The sequence below is a fragment of the Papaver somniferum genome, chromosome 2, assembly GCF_003573695.1.
Source record: "Papaver somniferum cultivar HN1 chromosome 2, ASM357369v1, whole genome shotgun sequence".
Classification (NCBI taxonomy): domain Eukaryota; kingdom Viridiplantae; phylum Streptophyta; class Magnoliopsida; order Ranunculales; family Papaveraceae; genus Papaver; species Papaver somniferum.
In genome coordinates, this window is record NC_039359.1 from 58,747,777 (window position 1) to 58,767,405 (window position 19,629).

At 36.5% G+C, this 19,629-nt stretch overlaps 1 pseudogene; it reads left to right on the plus strand.

The window, feature by feature from the left end:
* Positions 1-1,039: 1,039 nt before the first annotated feature.
* Positions 1,040-12,272, plus strand: LOC113353355 (annotated as a pseudogene).
* Positions 12,273-19,629: the final 7,357 nt, after the last annotated feature.

Consider the following 19,629-nt stretch of genomic DNA (forward strand, 5'->3'; position numbering starts at 1 on the left):
AAAAATTTGAAAATAAAGAGTAAAGTTTAGTTTTTATAATGGTTTGGATGAAATTTCACCTCACCAATGCTAAAACTAGAATTAATTTGCTTAAGTAGGTCCTACCCAATCTCCTATTAATATTTAAAATTTCAAAGGTTTAAAAGCAACGCTGTATTGGGGGCCCTAGAAAATAATTAGGGGCCTCAACCATTTTATTCTCACCCCAAAAAATCTATTTCCACCGTAAAATATAGTGATAATACTGTTTTACCTTTCGCTAAACCTAAAACTCAAAATTCTATCAACCTTTAACTCTAAATCCCAACTCATTTTCATTTTTAAACCCAAAATTTTGTTAATCTCACTTAATTTGATTTTCACTTTTTTTTTTCAAATTTCTGATTTGCAATTTTTTTTTCTGAAACTCGCATTAAAGAGCCATTAATGACGCAAATACATTAAAAAAATTAACGACTCTTTTATAAACATTAACGACAGTTTAGAATCGTCGAGAAAAAAGTTTTAAAAAGTAACGACTCTTGGAGTCGATTTTGAAAGTTTAACGACTGTTAAGAGTCGTTATTAAAAAACGTCACTAACTTAATGACATTTCATGCGAGTCTCAGAAAAAACAAAAAAAATTTTGCAAGGAAAAAAATATTAAAATCAAATTAAGTGAGATTAATATTAATTAAGTAAAATTATCACTAATTAAATAAAGGTAGATTAGCCATTACTTAAAATATTTGGATAAAGGGTATTAAAATTAGGTTTGGGCGACCTTTTTTGTCTTATGGTGTGAGACGGCTGATTAGTTTTCGGGGCCCAATTAAGCTTTCTTTAAAAGCAGCTTAAAACATTTTTCTGCAAACCAAAGCGAATTCCTTCATCTGTTTACCGCTTGTCCAAATCATTCTAAAATGATGGAACACTAAGAAAGAAAAGGAAAAACCACCAAATTAAGCATCATTATTCCTTTGAGAGCTCAAGCAAAAACCAATATAGTATAGTAATGGAAAAACCATTAACAATGTGGTGGAGCTTGTTGTTACTGGGTTTTCTTCTATCACGTATTACGAAAGCTTCTGTATCTTATGATAGTAAAGCTATTATCATCGATGGACAAAGAAGGATTCTTCTTTCTGGTTCTATCCATTATCCTAGAAGCACACCTGAGGTATATAACTAATGATGTACTTAATGGGGTTTGTCTAAAATCTATAAGAAAACTTTTTCTCGTAACTTTTTCTTCATTATCTGTGGTTCTCATTAATGTCTATCTCTGGTTATTCACTGATTTTTCTCCAATTAATAAAATTCTTTGTTTTCTCCTAAATAACATTTGGTTAAGTTTGAAGCTTTTCAAAATAAATAATCCAAATCCTTGTTGCTGGGGTTTCAGATGTGGCCTGATCTTATTCAAAAAGCTAAAGAGGCAGGGTTAGATGTGATCCAAACATATGTCTTTTGGAATGGACATGAACCTTCTCCTAATAGGTATTACTTTGAGGGAAGATATGATTTGGTTAAGTTTCTCAAGTTGGTACATCAAGCTGGTCTCTATGTTCATCTTAGAATCGGTCCTTATGTTTGCGCTGAATGGAACTTTGGGTAAGAAATTTCCAACTTTCTTTTCTTCATTTTCATTTGTTTCGAGTCCGCGCGTCTAAGGTTGTGTTTTTGAATTCAGGGGTTTTCATGTGTTGGCTCAAATATGTCCCTGGAATGCATTTCAGAACTGACAATGGACTTCAAGGTTTTGTTAATTTCGTACTTATTTATGGATTTTGTTTTTACATATTTTCAGTTTGGGATACGTAGGTTATATTGTAGTGTTGTTGATGAAGTTATGGATTTTTTATTTTTTTTGAATGGTTATAATGAACAGAAAATGGATTATATAGCCAAAAAGGCGCGTTTTATGGGCCAAATGGAAGGGTAGAGATTTCGTCTGGGTCAAATGGACAGTGAAACTTTTTATATGAAACTGACCTAATTACCTTTACCTTTCTTCTTCCTCTCTAGATAATATCGATCTCTTCCACCGTTTCCATTACTTTCTTCTTATACTATCTGCTCTCGATCTTCTCTTTCTCTACCACCACCATCATCAGCTATAAGCATATCTATCAGCACCACCATCGACAATAACTATCGTCACCATGATTCTACACCGTCTGCACCATCATCATCCTTCTATACCGCCTCCGCCATATCAAACTTTTCTCACCATTAAACACATCAACATCCACAAAACACCAATATCAACTCCACCATCGTTAAAGAGATCTGCAGATGCCTAATTTGGGTTTGAATCAACCAATTTAGAAAATCACTCATGATTATACCAAAACACGCAGGTCTGGAAACCTTAATTTTGTTTTTTATTTTATTTTCAAAAATTAATGGATTGATTGTCTTTATTTTATCACAAATGGGTGTATGGTGATTGGTTGGCCCGGAAAAGCGTATAAAATTGAAGCGTAATAAAAACGCGGGCCTACAATAATACCGCAAGTGCACGGTTGTCAGTTATAGCTCGTGCAAGTACGGGTCGATCCACAGAGACTGGGTGTGTTTGGAGTTTCTAGCTATTTTGGGCTCTAAAATTGCTATTGTTGGGCTTTGGGTACCAATGGATTTTGGTAACCAATGAGTTATGATTGTGCTTTGGGCCTTTGAATACTCTTGGAATGAATTGGGGTGTTGTCTTAATGAAATGAACTGAGCTTGGGCTCAGTTGGTTTTGTAGTGCACTAGGCTTTGGTTTTGAATTTGGGCTTGGGCTTAGTGTAATGAACTGAGCCTTTGGTGGACTGAATTAGACTGGGCTTGTGATGTGATTTGAGCCTTGGGTTGAGCTGAGCTTTCACAGTGAACTGTGGCTGGGCCTTAACCTGAACTGTGGTCTTAGCTGAGCCAAGCTCAGTTGCAGCAGCAGCAGTGGCTTCAGCAGGGAAAGGGAGAGCAGCAGCAACAGCAACAGCAAGTAGTAGCAGCAGGGGGAGAACAAGGCAGCAGAAGCAAAGGCAGACAGGAAACAAAATCACACAGGGCCAAGGATGGCATTTACAATGACAATGAGGATGGTAGTGAAACAAACTAACAATGATCATGGGAAAGAAGCAAAAATCAGTGGCAATGAGGCACAAAGGCAGTTAGCCTAAGGCAAGGGAGCAGCAATGAAACAAATGGTAACAGTGGCAGTTAACAGGAAACAAAACCAAATAAACCAAGGCTGTTAGCCAAGGGCAGTGGGAGAACAAGGCACAAAACAGTTATAAAAAAAAACAAATTGAGAGCCTAGGCATACAACTAGAGTGGGAAGAGAACCAGTTTGCTCACAGTCACTAGTGAGCACTAGTTTCTCCCCACTGCTCAATCAATCCAATGCTTCAAAGGCTTTAGCCTAACATTCACACAAAACAGTAAACATCACAACTAGGTTATGAATCCACCTTGTGACCTAGCCAGATGGTGTAATTCTATGTTAAATCCCTGTCCCTAATGGAGCTAGGTGAAGGTTCAAGCCTGTCTATGTTCCAGGGCATACATAAATGGAATGGAAGGAGAAGAAGCTTGCTAATGAGCACTAAATTCCTCCATTTCTCAATTAGCTCAATTTACAAGAATTATAACCTAACATTCCACCTCTAACAGTGACTTAAGGCATCATCTCAGCCTAGCTATACAAATACACATGAGATCTCACATAACAGCAACAACAACAAAACAATTACTAAACAGAGCATTGAACTGAACATAAACAAACACAGAAGACATAAAACAAAAACATGAACTGAATTGAAACACAAAAACAGCAACTGAATTGAAACTGAATAAGAGTAATGGAATAAACATAAAAATAGTTGAAAATTAAACACTAACCCTTGAGACACTGGCTATTCCAGTGCTTTAGGGTGACACACTGGCTAATCCAGGCATACCCTTCTCTCTACACATCAGTTGCCTTTTAGAGTTTTACAAAATATCCCCAAATTTCGAAACCCTAACTTGCAAACCCTAATTTTTGAATTGAAAAGTCCACTCACCTAATCCCTGAATTGATGTCGACCCATGCCTATTCTCTCTTCTCTGCTCCTCTCCATGTCTTCAGTTGCGTCTTATAGCCTCACCTAATTTATTGATTTATCACCTAGGGTTTCAGTGGTGAAAAATCAATGAGTTAGATGGCTATAGAGGTAGGGGAGGTAGCTACGGCGTGTAGGTGGTGTTTGGTGACAGTGGAGGAAGTGGCGATGGCAGGGTGGTGGTGCGGCAGGGTATGGTGGTGGTGGCAGTGAGAGCAGGCGGAGAGGGAGTTGCAGACAGAGAGGTTGAGAGGGAGGAGAAGACTCGAGTGTTTTGGGATGTAGGAAGTGTTTGGTTGGGTAAAGGTGCTTCGTGCTAGGGTGTGAGGCAAGTGTAGCGAGTTTGATGCACAGCGAGAGGGAAATCATCGGATGACCATATTTGGATTTAAATGAACGACGCGATGGGATGAAGCTTGGAGAGACCGTTGGATTGCGAGATACAACTAAGCTGACGGCTCCAGATGGAGTTAGGTGCTGTAGTGTTTAGCAGGAGCTTCAGACTTCGATGCACGATGATGAAGCGACCATTGGATGATGAGATGGATCCAATCTGACGGCTACAAAAGAATGGGTTTGGGTTTTGGAGTTCTGGGCTTGGAAAATGGGTTTAGTTTTGGGAAATAAGTTTGGGCTTGGGATATGTTGAGCCCACTTCTTCTTTAAGAACAAATCTCTTCCTTATTAAGCCCACTTTCTAGCCTTTGGTCTTGCACACAATATTCTTCGTGGTTTCCTTGCGTAATTCTTCCCGGCTTTTCACCACTTTTCTGCTCAAGTCATCCAAACTTTATTTATTACCTAAAAATACAAAATTAATTAATAAAAATATTTATTCTTGAAAACAATGAAAATGCAGAATATGGGATAAAATGTAGAATTAATGCACAAAAGATGAGTTAAATGCCAAGAAAAATATATAGAAATATGCACTTTTTAGCACTCATCAGTGATTTTAATTTAACCTTACCTGCTGAACCTAAGTTGAAATTAATTGATTTTATGAATTTAATTTTCATCTTCATTGCAATTTCTTCAGAGTACTTTTTTGATAAGAAATGGATGAAGACTATGCTCAAATTGGTAAGTTTCTTGACCTTAATTGTGTTTTGATTTCAAATTTGTTCATCTTAATTAGATGAAACTGGTTTTATCTTGTGCTAGATTGAGTTGAACATACATGGCGAAAATGGGTTTCATCCTATACTAAATTGGGTCGAATTTGCTTTCACCCATTTTAAACTAGGATGAAACCGGTTTCATCTATAGGTAGGATGAATCTATTGGTGTAACTGGATTTTAGTTGGTTATTGTAATGACTTTAAAGTTTATGTTGTGGATGAAAATGGTTTGCATCTGGTTATGTGTATTGTATGGTTTGCATCTGGTTATCGAAGTCATGCCGCAACAAGTGATTGTAAGAAATGCCCAAGTGCGTTTTTATGGCTAAATGTTGTAGGATGTAACTGGTTTTCATCTAGCACTAAGATAGGATGTAACTGGTTTTCATATGATACATGCATATTTGAAGTTTAATAAAGATGATAATAAGGAGGATGTAACTGGTTTTCATCTAGCATAAAAATAGGATGTAACTGGTTTTCATGTTATTTGATTCTGTTATTTGTCCGCGTCCTAGTTTTCATGTTATTTGATGTAATTAAGTAAGTAATTTTCACTAATTTCTTATGATTGATGAATTTAAGTCTAATTAGTGATTGTAAATCTAATTGACTTCATATGAACTTTTCTTGGTTACATGAGAATGTGGCTAATATCCATAGCATGATACATATATACATTGTACTACTTCCTACAAGACTAATTTGGTTAAGTGAGAATGTTTCCTATAGTATTAAACAAGTTTCATCTAGGTTTAATTTGTGGTGTATATCTTTTCAGCATGTTTATACTATGATGAAAACCAGTTTCATCCAGGTTTAATATAATATAAACTAGGATGAAACCAGTTTCATTTAGATTTAATTTGTGTTGTATATAATTTCAGCATGTTTAAACTAAGATGAAAATGGTTTTCATCCAGGTTTAGTATAGTACAAACTAGGGTGATATCAGTTCTATTTAGGTTTAATTTTTGGTGTATATTGTTTCAACACGTTTAAACTAGGATGAAACTGGTTTCATCCAGGTTTAATGTGTGAGTACCTGTTTAAGTAGTAGTAGTAGTGTGTTTACTAACCAGCAATCTCATTTCTCAAACTGTAGAATAAAGCAGTAGTAGTAGTGTGCTTACTACTAGTACACCTAATTTTAATGGAGGGTAGGTTTGTGATATTAGTAACATGACATTTATGTATCATTGCAGTATGGGTGAATATCTAAGGGAAGGGATAGAATGTAATCAAAGTTGCTAGGGTATATAGGACCATAGGTAGTTGCCAATATAGGAGGAAAGGATTAGTGCATGCTATTAACATAAGAGAGAATGGTAAAAATGGTAATGATTCTAATGATCACAGAATGTAGATTCTAATGATCTGATTAAAAAAATGAAGATGGTGTCCGGCACATACATGAGGGCTCCTCCGAGCTACTAAATGTTTAAAATTATATAGCAGGGATTAATATGAGTTTAAGTAGAAGTTTAGAGAGATTAGTACTGGTGAGGATGAGGTTGGGATTATAAAACCAAAAACAGACAGCTAAAACATGTATTTTGTCTTACAGAGAGTTTTTATGCGAGTGGCTCCACTCAAAGCTGTGGAATATCATCATCATCACCAAATACATTTCACTCTGTCGACTGTCTTGAGTATCTGAGACCGCTGGATATCTCTCAGCTTCAAGTCCCTCATGGATGATGTTTATGCAGGGAATGACCCACCAGCCGCTTTTGCAACAAGTGTCCAAGCAGAAAAGGTCCATGGTGCTATTAGCCATAGGGTCACAAGACTACTGTAACAACCTGTAAAGTACACATCACACTAGTAAAAATTATCAGTAGTATGGTCTTAGCTCTAGTTTCAAAAACAATTTGGGTAGTTAGCAGCTTGTGTCCCATTATTTGCATTTTGTGCTAATGGATTTATACTCTTCAAAGAAGGAAAATCCTAATATATCTGGCGTAATTATTTTCAGACGTGGTTTGATATATGTTGTAAATGTTACGGATAGGTTTCTTTCTTCATTTTTTTGAACGGAAAATTGGTCATTTTTTTGAATGGATAAGTTGCAGGGGTGATGCTAAAATGAGATTGCTGTGATGTCGAGAATATGAAACTGATGCTGTTACGGTTAAATGTAATGGCTTGGAGGTGCTTGTACTGGAGTTTGGTTGCATCTGCAATTGTTGGATCTAATGGCAGTAATGGAGCTAATGGGTACTGGTGGTGTTGTTTTGATGATGGAGAAACTGTAACTAGTGAAGTGTCAGGTGGACTGGTTGGTATTGCAATGGAATGAATGCAGGAGATGACATTACAGATGTGCAGGTGATGGCAGTTGTGGTTGGCATGAGGCAGAGATGAAGGATCTGCGATGGATTGAAGTTATTAAACTATGGAAGTGGAGTTGTTGCTAGCACTTGGCCTGGCAGAGAAGGTAGTGAACTGCAGGTGGTCTTGTAACTGCTTACAGGGAAGCTGGAAGGATTTTGCAGTTACAATGGTTGAATGCTCAAGTTGCAGGTTCATGTTACAGGGAGAGAGTAAAACACTGCGCTGCAGAAATGGAATTGCAGTTGAATTGGAGCTACAGACGCGGGACAAAGAAGTGTTGCTGCTGTTGCGCAATGGTTGTGAACTGAGATTGAATAGTTGCAGCTGAGTTTGGCAAAAAATTCTGTTTTTTTTTTTTGCTCTGTTTTACGTACTCTGTTTTGTACTCTGTTTTTGCTCTGTTTTACGTACTCTGTTTTGCTTGCAATTAATTCGTAAAACAGAGCAATTAATTCTGTTTTTTTTGTTGTACTCTGTTTTTTTTTGTTGTACTCTGTTTTTTTTTTTTTTGCAGATTACTCTTTGTTCTCCAACCCAGTAAACAGTTGAAGAAGATAGGGTCATATTGGTTTGTTCCAATTAATTCATAAAAAATATTCTGGGTGAAATAACCAAATTGGTTATTTAAACAGTATATTTCTGATTTTTGGCTATATAAACAGTATCTAAACCTAGAAATCTATTTCACCCAGGAATTCTTGCTTTTGGTCTTTTTGACCAATTTTGTGTATAATGAAGGATGCAATGCAAAAGTTTACGACCAAAATCGTCGACATGATGAAATATGAAAAAATGTTTCAAACTCAAGGAGGTCCTATTATTATGTCCCAGGTAAATAAACAAATTTATCAGGGTCTCGAATTAAGTTATTAAATTTTGAGATTATTGTACACGAGAGTTTTGTTTTTGTAATTTGAATTGTAGATAGATAATGAATATGGACCAGAGGAATGGCAACTTGGTGCTCCCGGTAAAGCGTATACAAAATGGGCAGCTGCAATGGCTCTAGGACTTGGCACCGGTGTCCCATGGGTTTCCCGGTTTCTGACGAGAAAAAGACTAATCAATCAGTCACATTCAGCTAATAAAGGGGTCAAGGTACTTTCCAGACTCTAGAATAGGTTCCCACAATTCATGCATCAGTCAAACAAACTAGCCTAGCTGAGTCCTCCAGTAAGTCTCGAACCTAATGCATCGGACCAGCGACCTCAAACCGCCAATCAATCGACGGAGTCATCATACTATTCCAGTGATTGACGGAAGCGGAAGACATAAAATGAAAAAAAGTATTATCAAACAAAAGAAGCTGTATTGGGATCATTTGTCCTATATGTGCAAATAGAGGTCGGGTAAATCTTTCCCCGGAGTAGAGCATAAACCTAAACGAATTGAAGAGGCCCATTCCGGAACTGGCTTCACACAATCCGACAGCCCTGCAGCTCCCGTGTTATGCAGACCACTACGCTACATCCTTGATTCACGATCCCGTCCTGGGTCCTGGAAAGGTTTGTTTATCCAATCAATGCAGATTACATGAAGGTGACTGTTGGCATGACTATGATATTGCCGTTCACAGGAGAATTACAAATGACGTGGGTTCACTACTGGTTCGACTTAAGAAGCCGACGATTCCATCTCTAAAGTGCATATACTCAAGTGTTATGTGCAAACAAGATGATGCTCCTGATCCAACCGTAAGTAACTTTTAACTTCATAAACACTTCCGTAGATGAAAAAAAAAGTATGCTTGTAATTCGCCTTAATGATAACCTTTTTTAGTTCAAAGGTTTCTCGTGATCTTCAGTTAGTTTTAGCCTTAATGATAACCTTTTTTTTTTTTGGTGTTATACTTCAGTTTCATGGAGGAACAAATTTCGGGAGAACAGCGGGTGGTCCGTTCATAGCAACTAGTTATGATAATCAGACGCTTTGCTTATTCATATAATTGTTTACCTGAACAGCCATTCAAAACTGATCATATAGCATTAGATATTAGTAGATTCATGTACGTAGTCAGACTAGATAACCCGAGGTTTACATATCTTGCATGCTAACAGTTTTTTTTGGTTCATTCTTAGCGAATCCTGCTTCTTTCGCTGATTAGAATTAATAATAGCAGTACTGTATTTTTTAACTGTCGTCTATTATCTCTTATGTAGGACTATTAAGGGAACCGAAGTATGGTCATTTGAGAGATCTTCATAAAGCAATCAAGCTTTGTGAACCAGCTTTACTTTATTCTGAGCCCATCAAAACAGTTCTTGGGAAGCACCAAGAGGTTTGTTTCGTCGTGCTGCTATAAACCTAGATCCATATCACAGAGAACCAGTATCTTTACTTACATTTTTGCAAATATACGTGTGTCGTTCAGGCTCATGTCTTCAATTACAAGGCAGGAGGTTGTGCTGCATTCCTTGCGAACAATGTCGCAAACTCCCATGCAACTGTTACCTTTAGAGGCCTAAAATACTACCTTCCTCCTTGGTCTATCAGCATTCTTCCAGATTGCAAAAATACCGTTTTCAACACTGCAAGGGTAAGAATCAACCATAAATAGCTCAGTTCTTTGAACGTCTCTGAAAGAATATGTGATAGAGATCGATATGTATAGTCGTGGAATGAATTGTGGTAACGTAATCTCGATGTATGCACGCAACATTCTTTTATTCTTTTCTTTTTTCTGACAAACATTCTTTTATTCCTAAACAGGTTGGGGCAAAGTTCAGTTGCAAAGATGACACGAGAGAGCAGCGGGTTTTCTTGGCAATCATATAATGAAGAGATCGCATCCTACGAGTATAATGATAACTCGGCAACAATAACACGTGAATTAATGGAGCAGATTAATGTGACGAGAGATAATTCGGATTATTTGTGGTACTCAACAGAGTAAGTAGTAAAAGAATAAACCAAGTATCGAGTATTCTGTTGTCTTTTCTTTCGTATTCTGGTCGACTCAATCTTTTCAAACACCTCTTTGTACTTTAGCGTCAAGATAGAGCCAAATGAAGCATTCCTGAAGAATGGGCACGATCCTGTGCTAACAGTGATGTCAGCTGGTCATGCTTTGCATGTTTTCATCAACGGTCAATTATCTGGTAAGCAAGTTTTGTTAGACAAAAGTGTATAACAAACGATTCACTGATGATCTTTGCCCGAGTAATATAATTCTCTTTGTTTTGGCAGGAACTGCTTATGGGAATTTGGATAACCCAAAACTGACATTCAGTAACAACGTAAAATTGAGAGTTGGTATCAACAAGATTACCCTATTAAGCGTAGCGGTTGGCCTCCCGGTTAGTTTCAGTTGTGTTTCCCCTCTCTTTCATGGCGTACTTTTTCGTATACTCCTTGTTTGGTCGCAGGAAAATCTTACCATTCTAACACTCTGCTTGTTGGTTGAGTTGACACAGAATGTTGGCAAACAATTTGAGACATGGAATACTGGGGTTCTTGGTCCCGTCACATTGAAGGGCCTTAATGACAAACAAAGAGATTTAACATGGCAAAAATGGTCTTACAAGGTTTGTATTCTGCCCGTTCCCTGGTTTCTATATCTTGCCATTGCCACCACAAAGCAAACTGCAAACATATTTAGATTTCCAAATTAATGTATAACCTTGCAGATTGGTGTGACGGGTGAAGCTTTAAATCTTGGTTCGCTCCGTGGAAGTTTTTCTGTCAAGTGGATGCAAGGATCTTTGTTAGCTCGAAATAAACCCCTAGCATGGTACAAGGTGAGGATCCGGGCTTAGCTTCAATATTTGTTAGATATCACGAAATTTTGTTCCGGCTCCGATTATGAGGGCTAATTATATATGTCTCCTTTTGTAGACTATTTTCGATGCACCAGGTGGACATGATCCTTTGGCTTTAGATTTGGTTAGCATGGGAAAAGGTCAAGTATGGATGAACGGGGAGAGCATTGGACGTCATTGGCCTGCGTATAAAGCATATGGAAAATGTGATGTTTGTAATTATGGTGGGTATTATAATGAAACGAAATGCGCTAGTGATTGCGGACAATCCTCGCAGAGATGGTTAGATAATTAACTTCTTCATATTTTAGTTAGCAAAGACTATATTTTGGAAAACCGATTGAGTTTTCTTTTGACTAATTTGCTGTTGTATATCTCTAGGTATCATGTACCTCGTTCATGGTTGAAACCCACTGGAAACTTAATGGTTATTTTTGAAGAATTGAGTGGTAATCCAAGTGGAGTTACTTTGGATAAAAGAACTGTACAGAGTGTATGTGCTGATATTTATGAAGCGCAACCATCACTAGAGAGTTATTTGGCCCTAGCCGATGGAAAATCTGCAGTACCATTGAATGCGAAAGCCTATCTCTGGTGTATGCCAGGAAAGAAAATTTCTTCGATAAAGTCTGCTAGCTTTGGAACTCCCCGTGGAGTTTGTGGGAGCTTTAGGGAAGGAAGCTGTCATGCGCACAAGTCGTATGACGCCTTTCAAAAGGTATTTGATGAAATATTAGTTTTCTAACATTCCGTAGTTTGCATCACTGAAGAGAGATATTTTGCGCAATTATATGCGCAAGTAGCTCGAGAAAAGCTGGTTTGCGTAATCTTTTTAGCACAATCTTAGTCTAACACATGAAATGTTACTGCAGAACTGCATTGGGCAACAATCTTGTGCCGTAACTATTAGTCCTGAGATTTTTGGAGGAGATCCTTGTCCAAGTACCAGGAAGAAGCTCTCAGTTGAAGCCATTTGCACATAAGGAAGGTTATACATCTGAAGTCATCAAATACTATTAGTTTCGGTTATTGGCTTCAGCCAAAGGATAGTTGTAAAGCTGCAACATGTACAGCATTAGGCAAATACAGTGTCGTGTCAAAAGACAAGAAGGCAAAAATGTAAATAAAGTAGCTTTTAGTTTATCAAAGAAAACGTTTATATGAAAATTTTGAATGCACTGCTCATAGCAATATTTTTCAATAATAATTTAGGTAATCCCGTATTAGGCATATATTTTATTCTTCGATATTATCCCCATGTTCTGAACATAAGGTCATTATTATCTATATATTATAAGGGACAATGGTGTTTTTACTAATGAACAATGAACGGTCATCTACAATTCGAACACATAAAGAACTGTTTAGATTGATTATTTACCCCTGGATGGATATCTACAGTATAGACATATAAAGGATGGCCAAGATCAATCCACGTCTTAGGCTCTTCCCTTCTTCACCGCATAACGCATCCACTCGACTGAGTTATTCCTAGCATTCAATGTGAAGGCGTTCCTTTTCGACTTAATGAAATGCTTTTGTGAAACCTAAATGTTTTATTAGGATCTAACAAATTCTCCCCACCTTTCTCATCCTATCGCCTTCTCCACTATCTTTGAGATTTAGAAATTTTGAAGAAAATAACTCAAGTTTGTATTAGAAATTAAGAAAGTTATTTCTTTTCCAAACGCTGTTTAGGATAATTTCGTATTGATATAACATGTAATGATTTTGTATTCAGGACGCTATTCAATAATCCACGAAATATTGAACCATTTCTAGATGTATGTTTGTTAGGTAGATTTGGTTTTCAATTTTCATAAGTTTCTGTATCTTCTTTTTTGTCTTTGATTTGGTAATAGTCTCATGCTGAACTATAGTTTCACATTACATGATCTATTTTTCCCTGTGTATCGAATACCAGTTTGGTGTGGTAGTCAATGAGAAGGAATACAGTTCAGTCATTAACATTATGCCTAATGCCAATTGCAGCGCAAACTATCTTGCTCCTTTTGCCGAGGCTATGAATGACAGATTCAAAATTATAGACTACCGTCCATCCCATCACTGGAGAGGTGAAGGAGCTTCTCTATTCAACATCATTACCTTCCCTGCAGCAGCAGAGCTGCCAAGATAACCTAAAATCCATGATTATATTTTGTGTAATGCGGTTAATGATTTAATTAGCTATGGCCTAATTATTATTTTTTTTATTTTTATTTTTTTTACATAAAAAAAATAAGGGAAACTTGAATTTGTTTCTACTATAATAGAATTTTGGCCTTTTAATTTTATTTTATTTTGTTTTGACACAATTTCTCCAGTGCAATGATAAAGCTTTCGAACAGCGTAGTACTGGCAGGACCAGTGCTTGGGGAGATTCGAGTCAATTGTTCCTCCACATTGTGACCACAGATGATTCTTAGAGGGGTAACCTTCTTAAAGTTGGTGATAACTGTTTACTGCAGCTTAGCAGAAGCATCTAACTTATCATAATAGTGGAAGTAGTTTAATTTAGGTGGAATTTATCACTCTAATGATCATTATTTTCAAAGTAATGGAAGTAGTACGATTTCTGACATCGTGTTCATGGTCTGTTTGATGCACATATGTATAAACAATTGGGTAATCGAATGCTCAACACTGCGGTCGTTTGGAGTCTGGAGTATAAGTTCAGGGTGTCCTTATATGTTGTTCAAGAGTATAAAAATAAAATTAATTAGGATAACTCCAGACTACCCACGAATCTAACTAAGTTTTAATCTACTGGATTACCTATGTCTTGCTTGGAAGTTTGTTCATCATGGGTTCGTTATTAATCTTTAGGTATAAACCCTAAGAAAAGTTGTTTCAGTAGCTAAAGAGGAAGAGGTTCAAGAGAGATAGGAAAAATTATCTGTAATATCATATACTTGACAGAGAAATTTTCTCATGTAGTTTGAACTAATTTGCTTTTGTTTTTTTTTCATCTCTTATAGTACATATTTTTGTTTGTTAATGTTGGTTTTGGTATTTGTACTATGCAGAACCGGTAAAGGTCTATCCTAACTAAGGTTCCGAATATTGATCTTTTATCATAGAAGTTTATTATAGTGGGATAGATGATAGACATAAGGAAAGGAGAAAGCAGTGCTACTTTGTATCCATGGTAAGTCAGTTATAAACGACGTTTTGAAGGTTTTTTGTCTGATTTTATCAATTTGAGATTTGAATTTGAAGTAAATATGTATAATATTCTAAACCAAGAAATTGTTAGACAAATTCATATCCAGATCCCGAGTCATGGTAATCGAATATTTTTTGAACCTTTGAAGTACGGCTAGACATAAACTCCCGAAGTGGTTTAATCACATAGACATAAACTCCCGAAGTGGTTTAATATGAGATTCACATATTTATGTGATGCAAGAAATAATGTACCTTAGGTTCTTAGTTGAATACAGTATGGTGGTGAATAAGGATGACACAAAAAGACCGGTTTCAAAAACCTTAGATTTGATTCCGCCTTGAGCAGTGCGACTTTCTGTAAAAGCTTTATGACCCCGTTCTACAAGTGTTCTGCATTTTCTACTGTGTACAATCAGAATTTCCTTTTGCTTCTTTCAGCTAGAAGCAGGTAGCTTCTTGCGATAGATGAAGTGCGAGAGTTGGGCTCAAAGGTTCATTCATTTTATGTAGCTAAATAAAATTGTCACTGATAGAATCCTTGGCTTTCAGGCTTTTATCCTACAGGAAATGGGCTATATAGCCAAAAACACAAGTTTTTTGGGCCATATGGACTGGTAGAAGTTTCGTCTGGGTCAAATGGACAGTTCAACTTTTTAATTGAAACTGACCCAATTACCCTTTTGTAACTGCACGTTCTCCGTCTCCTCAACAAAACCACGTTCTCCTTCTCTCTTCAGATGAAAACCTCCAACATCCTTCTTCTTCATCTTCTCACAAACTAGAAGAGGAACAAATTCGTCCACTGTTTCACTACACCAAAAACCATCAGAAATCGATTTCCTCCACCGTCTCCTAACCATCAACAGTAGCAGATTCATCAGAAACCATCTGAAAATCAGTTTCCTCCACCTTCTGCTAGTTTCATCAACCTTCAACACCTTCGTGAAATTGGGTTTCATTCACCGTCAACACTTTCGTGAAATTGGTTTTCATTAACCGTTTTCAAACACCATCAACACTACTCTACAACATCAGAGGTTTCTAGGGTTTCAATCAATCTATCAGTTCAGTGAAGAATCAGGGTTTTAAATCAATTTGAAGAATCAGGGTTTCAAAATATATAGGATGTAACTAGGTTTCATCTGATTCCTGCAGAAACTGGTTTTCATCTAACTTTGAAGATAGGATATAATTGAGTTTCATCCATATTTAAAAATATGATTTAACTGGTTTTGTGCCAAATTGTTGCAGGAAGCAGTAGCATAACTACTTATGCAGATAACCTAAACAATGCATAACAGGTCATGCTGTCAATATTGGATCTGCATAAGATGTTATGCAGTTAAACAATAAGTGACGCATTGAAGGCGTAAAAAACCTTTTATATGCATAACTACTTATGCAGATAACCTAAATAATGCATAACAGGTCATGCTGTCAATGTTGGATCTGCATAAGATGTTATGCATTAAAACAATAAGTGACGCAGGGAAGGCGTAAAAACCCTTTTATATGCATAACTACTTATGCAGATAACCTAAACAATGCATAACTTGTCATGCTGTCAATGTTGGATCTGCATAAGATGTTATGCATTAAAACAATAAGTGACGCAGGGAAGGCGTAAAAAACCTTTTATATGCATAACTACTTATGCAGATAACCTAAACAATGCATAACTTGTCATGCTGTCAATGTTGGATCTGCATAAGATGTTATGCATTAAAACAATAAGTGACGCAGGGAAGGCGTAAAAACCCTTTTATATGCATAACTACTTATGCAGATAACCTAAACAATGCATAACTTGTCATGTTGTCAATGTTGGATCTGCATAAGATGTTATGCATTAAAACAATAAGTGACGCAGGGAATGCTTAACAAAAACAATAACACTTCTTATATGCATAACAAGTTATGCAGATACTCTAAACAATGCATAACAGGTCATGCAGTTATTTTTGGATCTGCATAAGATGTTATGCATTAAAACAGTAAGTGATGCAGGGAAGGCGTAAAAACCCTTTTATATGCATAACTACTTATGCAGATAACCTAAACAATGCATAAATTTTCATGCTGTCAATGTTGGATCTGCATAAGATGTTATGCATTAAAACAATAAGTGACGCGGGGAAGGCGTAAAAACCCTTTTATATGCATAACTACTTATGCAGATAACCTAAACAATGCATAACTTGTCATGCTGTCAATGTTGGATCTGCATAAGATGTTATGCATTAAAACAATAAGTGACGCAGGGAAGGCGTAAAAACCCTTTTATATGCATAACTACTTATGCAGATAACCTAAACAATGCATAACAGGTCATGCTGTCAATGTTGGATCTGCATAAGATGTTATGCAGTTAAACAATAAGTGACGCATTGAAGACGTAAAAAACCTTTTATATGCATAACTACTTATGCAGATAACCTAAAAAATGCATAACAGGTCATGCTGTCAATGTTGGATCTGCATAAGATGTTATGCAGTTAAACAATAAGTGACGCAGGGAAGGCGTAAAAATCCTTTTATATGCATAACTACTTATGCAGATAACCTAAACAATGCATAACTTGTCATGCTGTCAATGTTGGATCTGCATAAGATGTTATGCATTAAAACAATAAGTGACGCAGAGAAGGCGTAAAAACCCTTTTATATGCATAACTACTTATGCAGATAACCTAAACAATGCATAACTTGTCATGCTGTCAATGTTGGATCTGCATAAGATGTTATGCATTAAAACAATAAGTGACGCAGGGAATGCTTAACAAAAACAATAACACTTCTTATATGCATAACAAGTTATGCAGATACTCCAAACAATGCATAACAGGTCATGCAGTTATTTTTGGATCTGCATAAGATGTTATGCAGTTAAACAATGTTCGTATTTTATGCAGTTAAACAAGTTATGCATAATAAGTTATGCAGTTCTGCATGTTTGCTTTCATATGCTTGAAATATACATTCATTCTTAAGGTTCATAAACAAGTACCTCTAAGCTTGAAATATGCTTCTTGAGCGTTGCTTTCTTCATTGCTGCAAAGTCCCACCTTGCAGCTCTTGGTGTAGCATTGGGATTGACCTTGACAATGTCTGATGATGATATCTCAGCTATGTTAGAGTGCTCAGCCAACCAAAGCTGAAAAAAAAAGATATTATGTACATTTATTTTATTTTAAATGCATATTTTGTTATGCACATTTTGTACTGCATAACTTGTTTTTGTACTGCATAACATGTTATGCACATTTTATTTGTACTGCATAGCTAGTTATGCAGTATAAAAATTATACTGCATAACTAGTTATGCAGATTTTTATGGTACTGCATATCTAGTTATGCAGACTTTTTATGCAGATAATTTACCGTTCGACGCTATTAGATGAAACTTCGATTCAACAGTTGAAACTCCAATTGAAACTTCGATTCAACAAACTATTCAACAGTCATTAATCACCATGATTGATCAACCAGATCTGAAAAAGACACGAGCTCTGAAACTTTGATCGAATTCTGCAGGTGAGGAATAAACGAGCTCTGCCGGGACGGGGAGGTTTTGAAAAGAGAAATAAATTCTCTTTGAAAAGAAGAGTTTAGAAGGTTAGGGGTATTTTAGGTAAGATATATTTTTTTATTTTAATTTTCCTGGGCCAAATATCCAAATTGGCTATATAAACAGTATATCTCTGATGTTTGGCTATATAAACAGTATCAAAAGCTAAGAATCTATTTCACTCAGGAATTTTGTGTTTTGGTCTTTTTGACCAATTTTGTGTTTATCCTAAGTCTGAAGTCAAACTGATGACCTTGCACATAATCAAGTGTGTTATGCAACTACCCAAAAAAATTATGAGATGATGTGACATTTCCAATCAGGAGACACAAACAACCCACACCAAAAAATTTTTGCCCATTGTATGCAGAAATGCTTTTGATTAAACATGAAAATGAGCGGATGAAGTTGTGTCCAGGACGAAAGTGTGCAAAAAAAAATCCAGTGGATGGAATGTTGTCGACGGAAACAATGCAGAATGAAATGCTGGGGTGCTACTGGCCGTCAAAGAAGATCGCTTCTATACTAATATCTTTATTTCGTGGAAACAATCAAAATCTTAGTTATTTTTAACTGATACTAGAAGTTGAGAGGAAAATATAAGTTTGTATTAACAATTACCCGGGTATGGGAATTTCATTTTTTTTTGCTTGCAGAAAATTAAGACTATTTGAATTGTGAAAACTACAGGGAGACCCATTCTCCCTGATGTTACTACTGTGAAACCCACGCTCCCAAAACTACAGGCGCGCACCCAAATTCTGGAAGAAAATTATTCTCAAACCCAAAATATATAAAAATCATGTTTTCCCGAGATTTCTTTTTTTTCCATGGATGTCGCTATATTGAGAAGAAGAGGAAAAAGATTATTATCTGCTTCATTGATATCTGCTTCTAGATCTGTTGATGTTGTTTCTGGACCTTCTTCTTCCCAGTAAAAATATTATTTGAAGTGGTTTTACTGTTGAAAATCGATGTGGGATTTGGAAGTTGAATCGCTGATGTTGTTGACAATTGAGGAGTGTGTTCTGATGGGTTTAGTTAGGTCATTATATAGAAGGTTAGGGTTTACTGAAGGTATAAAAATTGAATTATAGGAAGGGGGGTTTGAATTCGTAGATGGAAAAATGGATTTACGGTGGTTGTGTTAGAGTTTACAATGAAGACATGAAGTTGAGCTGCAACAGAGAACGAAGAAGGAGAAATTGAAGTTATGTGATGAAATAACAAATGGGTTTGGTTGATTATAGGGTCTGAGAAGGTTAATGGAGCTGTTACTGCCATGGGTTGTTGCTATTGAAGAATATAGTGGTTGATGGAGGTTTCAAGCAACAAACTGTTGTGATGAACAGAAAGAGAATCTGGTAGTGAACCGGACAATTTCAAGCAAGATTAAGACATTATAATTAATTGGAGATTTTCTAGGCTTATAGTAAATATTTATGCATTTACTATTTTCGGATGGCAATTTCAATTCAGATTGTGTATCTATTAATCTTCTTCCATGGATTTTACGAGTACCAGGTGTCTCAGCCGAAGGTTTCCTTCTCAAGTACACTCGAAGAACACAACCTACGCCACGGGATGCACACAACCTTCTCAAG